Source organism: Physella acuta, unplaced genomic scaffold (genome assembly GCF_028476545.2).
Source record: "Physella acuta isolate Inbredline_101_S28 unplaced genomic scaffold, ASM2847654v3 ptg000369l, whole genome shotgun sequence".
Lineage (NCBI taxonomy): Eukaryota > Metazoa > Mollusca > Gastropoda > Physidae > Physella > Physella acuta.
Genome location: NW_026731888.1, coordinates 552,000 through 558,500, shown reverse-complemented (window position 1 = coordinate 558,500; position 6,501 = coordinate 552,000).

Below are 6,501 nucleotides of genomic sequence, written 5' to 3'. Positions count from 1 at the left end.
CGCTGCTGCGATTTAAAAAAAAATTACCATGGTGAAACAGCTAAACCATACTTTGGCATTAAAGGTGATTTCCCCAATCAGCAGGTGTTTAATACTGATGTCGAAATGATTGGAACACTTAGGTTTCAAAAGCTAGTTAATTAACCAGATTCAGTAAACAAAGTATTTAATTATTGTGATAGGCTTACATCACCACAAATATGAGAAAATGGCACAATGTAGATCTATGTTGGCATGACTGTGTGCGATAACGTCTCACGCCAACAATGTTAAGATAACATTAAAACTAGGTAATGATGCTATCGATACACTGCAGTTTTGCGACGAGTCTATGTCCATGTCCATGTCCTTGTCCATGTCCATGTCCCTGTCCCTATGTCCCTATGTCCCTACGTCCCTACGCCCCTATCTGTATCTGTATCTGTATCAGTATCTGTATCTGTATCTATATCTGTATCATTTCTACCCCCACCAGATGTCACTGTCTCCTCTTTCTATCAGCACCAGGTGTCTCTCTCTCTTATTTTTTCCTCCACCAGAGGTCATTGTCTCCCATTTCTACCTCCACCAGGTTTCACTGTCACCCATTTCTACCTACACCATATGTCACTGTCACCCTTCCCTGCATCCACCAGGTGTCACAGTGTTTCATCTCTACCTCCATCAAGGTTCACAAATGCACATCGTTATTACTTGCCACCACCTCCCAACCTTACCTACCAAAACTGCCGCGACCTCCCATCTTTAATTTCATCAAATGCCACCGCCTCCTGTTTTTACCTCTCTCAAATGACACCACCTCCCATCTTTACTTCCCTCAAATGCAGAGGCGTACCTAGGGTAGGGCGGGTGTGACGGGTCGCCAAACTTGATAGTTCGCACTGAGTGCTGGAATGGGATTGTACGCATCTGTTCAAAAGCCACCACCTCTCGTCTTTACCTTCATTACTACTTACATTAGAGAGAAAAAAGAAAGAAAAAACGAATTGAAAATAAATAATTAAAAATACACATTAAAAAACTCTTTTTAGTATTTAAATATAAATATTTTAAAATTTTAATTTAATTTTTTAAATTTCTATTTTTAGTATTCAAATATTAAAAACGTATAAGATCAAGTCAATACTAAAGTTTTAAGAACAGTACTATCTTCTTTCTAAACATATCTATTTTACTTCGACACTCCTCATAACTAAAGCTTTCTACCGGGTGACTAATTACCTTAACTTAATCAAGCCCTTAATTGGAGTCCTCTTCGAATTTAACACTAACATACACTGTAAAGACAACCAAACATTTAGACAAAAATAAAATAAAATAAAATACAAAAACAAAAACCGAATGTAATCTTTATCTAAGAAAGAGTTGCTTGCATGATATTGTATCAGGTTCTCTCCCATGCTTCTCGCTCCATTTAAACCCCCACCCTCCAGACATGTTTAATCCCTGTTTCAAGCTGTAATTAAAACAAGATGGATTAACCGATCAGGTTATCCGACAGCGCTTTCTAAATTATCTTTTCACATTTTTGTGATGGTCGCCAACAATTTAATTACATTTTGTATCTCGTAAAGTTTTACAATTGTGTATCAAATGTTTACATTTTGTGTACTATGTATAATTTTCAAACAGAAAGTGTATACTTTAAGTAAGCTAAATATATACATTTTGTGCACCAAAGATACGTACATTCCTAGAACTAAATATTATTAGGGTACAACTATATACCGGCTTTACATCGGTCAACATTTATATGTTACAATTGCACTGAAACCCTGAATTTTTTACTCTTAAAGCCGGATTCAACCCGACGAATTGTGTTTCTGGTGAACTCGATTGAATGTTACAATCCAAACATGAACAAATATGAACATCAATCACATCATTCCGCGTAAGTGGGCTTCAGTGTGCACCTGTTATTTTGGTTTACGTCATATGCACCATTAATAAGTTTTGTGTCAATTCTTCATTTGATCATAAACATTTGCATTTTAACAGTACGTGCCCTTCACCTCGTAACGACCATGACCTTTAATTCGTCAGGCCTCAAACATCATTTACGAAGATTGGGTTTGTCAGAACCAAAGGGTGTCAATGGTAATATACACCTTAAAGCCGGAAAGGTGAATAAAAGAGGGCAGGAGGAGAGGGGCAAGACCGCCTTTTGAGGTGTGTGTGTGTGTGGGGGGGGGGGTCATTAAATGAAACTAGCGTGAGAGGCTTGTAATTTTCGTTCCAGCTTGCCCTAGTGACGTCCAGTGTTTCATTCGTTCATCTATTCGGAGGCAGGCCCCCATTCCCCGAACGAAATAGAATTTATAAAGTAAATATATATTTTTACTCGTGTCCGTCTCCCCGGAAAATTTAGTCCGCCCCCCCCCCCCCCCCCCACGAAGAAAACTTTGAAGGAACATCTCATGACTTCTTGATACAAGTTTAACGAATCCCATTTTAGCATTACTGTCTCTTCAAGTGGCCTATCCCTGATTCTAACTCAATACGAACCATAACAATGGATATTTTTTTCTTGTGTTGAAACCGACACGCCTGCCTATCGTTTTTAACAAGATGTTCTTTAATGTTATTACTGTTTGTGTTGAAAGGTTAGCTGGGATAAAGTACAAAAGCAACTAGGCAGCTAAAAGCTATAAAGATCAAGTAAACAGTTCTGCTGATTAATTTGAAGCCCAATTACACTATTAATGCCAACATTGATCTTGCGTTTTCCTTGTGATACGAAACGATACTTCCTTTAACATGAATGTATACGGCCCGGACGGGTAAGGGTGCGGTTTAAAACGGCAATTTCGGAAAGGATGTGCACGTCAGTGTGCATCGGGATCGTTCACGGGGGTGAAAGGTTAGTTATATGATTAGCTCGAGTCGCTTGCCCTTTTTAACGAGGAGCAGTCGCTGTTTACTGCACGCCTCGTCGCGTCGCATCAGTTCGGAAACCCGGAAAGGGACGCCACTGATGTTCAGCTAGGGGATTAACCGTAATACGACGGTTGGTGGAGGGGTGGGCTCGAACCCGTATCGGATAATTATGATAAAGTGAATATTGTTAAGGGTCGGTTTTTGTCACGAGTGGAGGAGAAAACAAGATTTTGATGGGAGTCATCGAACCAAATGGGAGAACATGTTAACAAGCAGAGGGGTGGGGAATAGTTCTTTTTGTCCTTGACATTTAATCCGACAAGGTTTGGGCAAATCAAATGCGTTTCATATTGACATTTGGCAGCCAATTAAAGGTAATAGAGCTAAAGGCTACGAAGTCACACCAATACAAGCAGCTAGGTTAAAGCAGCTACAAATTCTGACTGCGGGGCGGTTAAGTCATCAAAGAAAGCGGCCAAGCGATCCACGAATGACGTCATGCACGTTAAACCTGCTTACCCCCTTCCCCAATCCTCACGGGTCGTCATAAAAGCTAGACCCCCTAATATCACGTCACAACATTTACAGGACCCCCCCCCCCCCACACACACACACACAAACAAAATAAAAACAAAAAGACAAAAAAAAACCCCACCACTAATCCTAAGCAACGAAAATAATTTGATAAAATAGATATTGTGTTACATTAGTTTGATAATCTTGCCACCCGCTGATAACATCTAAACCCATCTGCAGTTTATGTATGACCCCCTAAACACAAATTGAACAATGATATCACATTACTAGCGAAAGGAGGCAATTTTTGACATATCTTTAAAGATACTATCATGTTTTTTTTCACGAATAACAAAAAGTTTAGTATGCTAAAAATGAAAAGTTCAAAGCTTAATAATGTGGCATCTTAAATACATTACCATAGAAACTTTCCTATAAAGTGGTTCCACTTACTATCATAGAAGTTTAGTAACTGCCTTTTAATGTTAAGCTAGTGCGGTTGTTCAAATCTTGCTTTTTAAAGTTTATAAAGTTTGGTTCATAACTGGATGACTGGATTGAGTCGACTGGGCATTGTGCTGACTACACAATGTCAGCGTGTTCCAAGATAATAACAATAGACTATACAAACCATACTTTGCCTGTTCTATGGGGTGCTTTATCTTTTCTTTAAATATTCTTTGTTGGTCAAGTCAACCTCTTTGATATTAAAATGTTGTTAGTCATGTTAAGCTTAAGTAGTTGTTGACTGCTGTTGGTCAAGTCAAGCTTTTTTGTAGTTGTTGTTAATCAACACAAGCTTTTGTTTCTGGTTGCTCTTTGTCACGCTAGGCATCTGTGGTTGTTAAATGCCGTTGGTCCATTCATATATATTTCTGTTGAGATATTGTGTTTTGATACTTTAAATTTCTGTTGTATCATGTAGACCTACTCATTAATCTAACATTCTACTTCAGTACTAAGGTTAATTTTGAATATATGTATATATATATATATATATATATATATATATATATATATATATATATATATATATATATATATATATATATATATATATATATATATATATATATATATACATATATATATATATATATATATATATATATATATATATATATATATATATATATATATATATATATATATATATATATATATATATATATATATATATACACCCAGAGGCGTATCCAGGTTTTCGTTGTAGGGGGAGCGAAAAGAGCAAAAAAAAGGCGCCGAATTTAAACACGTTCTAAATACGTGTATTATATATATATATATATATATATATATATATATATATATATATATATATATATATATATATATATATATATATATATATATATAATTACTAGATGTATGTCATTAGTTCGCTATGATGTAAAATAAATTGAAAGTAGCACTCTGAAGAAATAAAAAAAACACACAATGTAGGCCGACAAAACAAAAATTGTATCAATCTAAACAAAAAAAACAAACAAAATATACACACACTACAACAAAAAACAATGAACGTAACACAATCTGTTTTGTAATTCTTGTAAAAAAATTTCTTACATAATAATTTCTGGGAAATTATTTAAGACAAGTGAAATAGGGGAAATAATCACTCTCATAATATAAATATGTATATATCTACACATTTAATTATAAATGTCAAAACGAATAAACTATTACTTTAGAATATAATGAAAATATTTAACACTATTCGTGTTTATAAAATGTTTTTGTCTATAATCAGAATTAAATATATCATTATCATAAATGCTAAAGCATTACAGCATAATGAAAGTTTTTGAAATCAGAGTTGGTATAAAACCACGCTTTTCGATACAATTGAAACACATTCGGAATAACAGCCTACATTTAACTACATGTCGGTATTATAGTTCAGATCATATATTTTTTTAATTAACTACTGCTTCTTTGTGTTCCTTAAAGATCATTTTTAACATAGTGATAGGTATGGGTTAGATCACTGTATTGCTCACACACCCTTTTACTGTCCGGTCACTTTAGGTCAATTATCCAACCTAGTGTATACCTAGGTGTGACATTAATGTCGCTCTACACAATTGTGGTGGTGAGGTGTGTGGGGGGGGGGGGGGAAGATAACCAACTCAGAGTGAACATAGCGTCAGTTTTTAGATGAATGTTCTAAACATACATATATATTACACATGTATACTGATTCAGAAATATATTTAAATAAGTAGCAGTGGTATTATGACAATATTTTTTTTTTACAGAGGGGTCCATGGGGGAGGGGGGTTGTAACTGTTTCATATAATTTGTAATCGTATCACTATCGCCCAAACTGTAAGAATACTACTACTTCATCGTGACGACGTTGTTGACCTTGTCAAAATTTCCCCACCGCTACGCAGCTTGCCCATAAGTAAATTTAAATAGAGGTGCCACATCAGTTGTATTTGTTTCTGTATAGTAATTTTTAAAAAAATTAATCACACGATTCAAACTGTATATATAAAGTAATTTAAATTATGTGTGAAGTTTTATGTATAACATTTTCTAATGCAATTTTCGAAAGCAAATACATTATACAGTTGCCTTAAACTTAACACCCCTCTTGCCAAGTCTACCTGTAGAGGATTTTTAAAAATTCTAATGCATCGTAGTGGTTATTTTTAGAATAGAAAACTGATGCAGCTATTAATACGTGTTGTAAACGTAGACACTACTAGACTAGTACAATAATGCTTAATTGCTGCATGAAAAGAAATCTTGTGATTTACATAGATGTGCCTACCAAAAATATTTTTTTAACAAATAACATTGCTTAAAACTTAGTTTAAAAAGTTTCCAAAAAGGCGCCACTTTGCTAAAAATGGCCAGAGGGGGAGCGGCCGCTCCCCCTGCTCCCCCCCTGCGTACGCTACTGTATACACCTATACTTTTTTTGTTACGTTTAAATATCGAATATTGAATAGCACTGCCATTATTCAACTTTTCTTGCAGACATTCCGACACCAAAGATAGGTAAAGTGATGTAATCTTTGTTGCTAAAGACACCCGTAGCAATAGCGCGTGAAGAATTAAGTTTAAAAATATAGAGCTTTAATAGTGTGATCATATTTC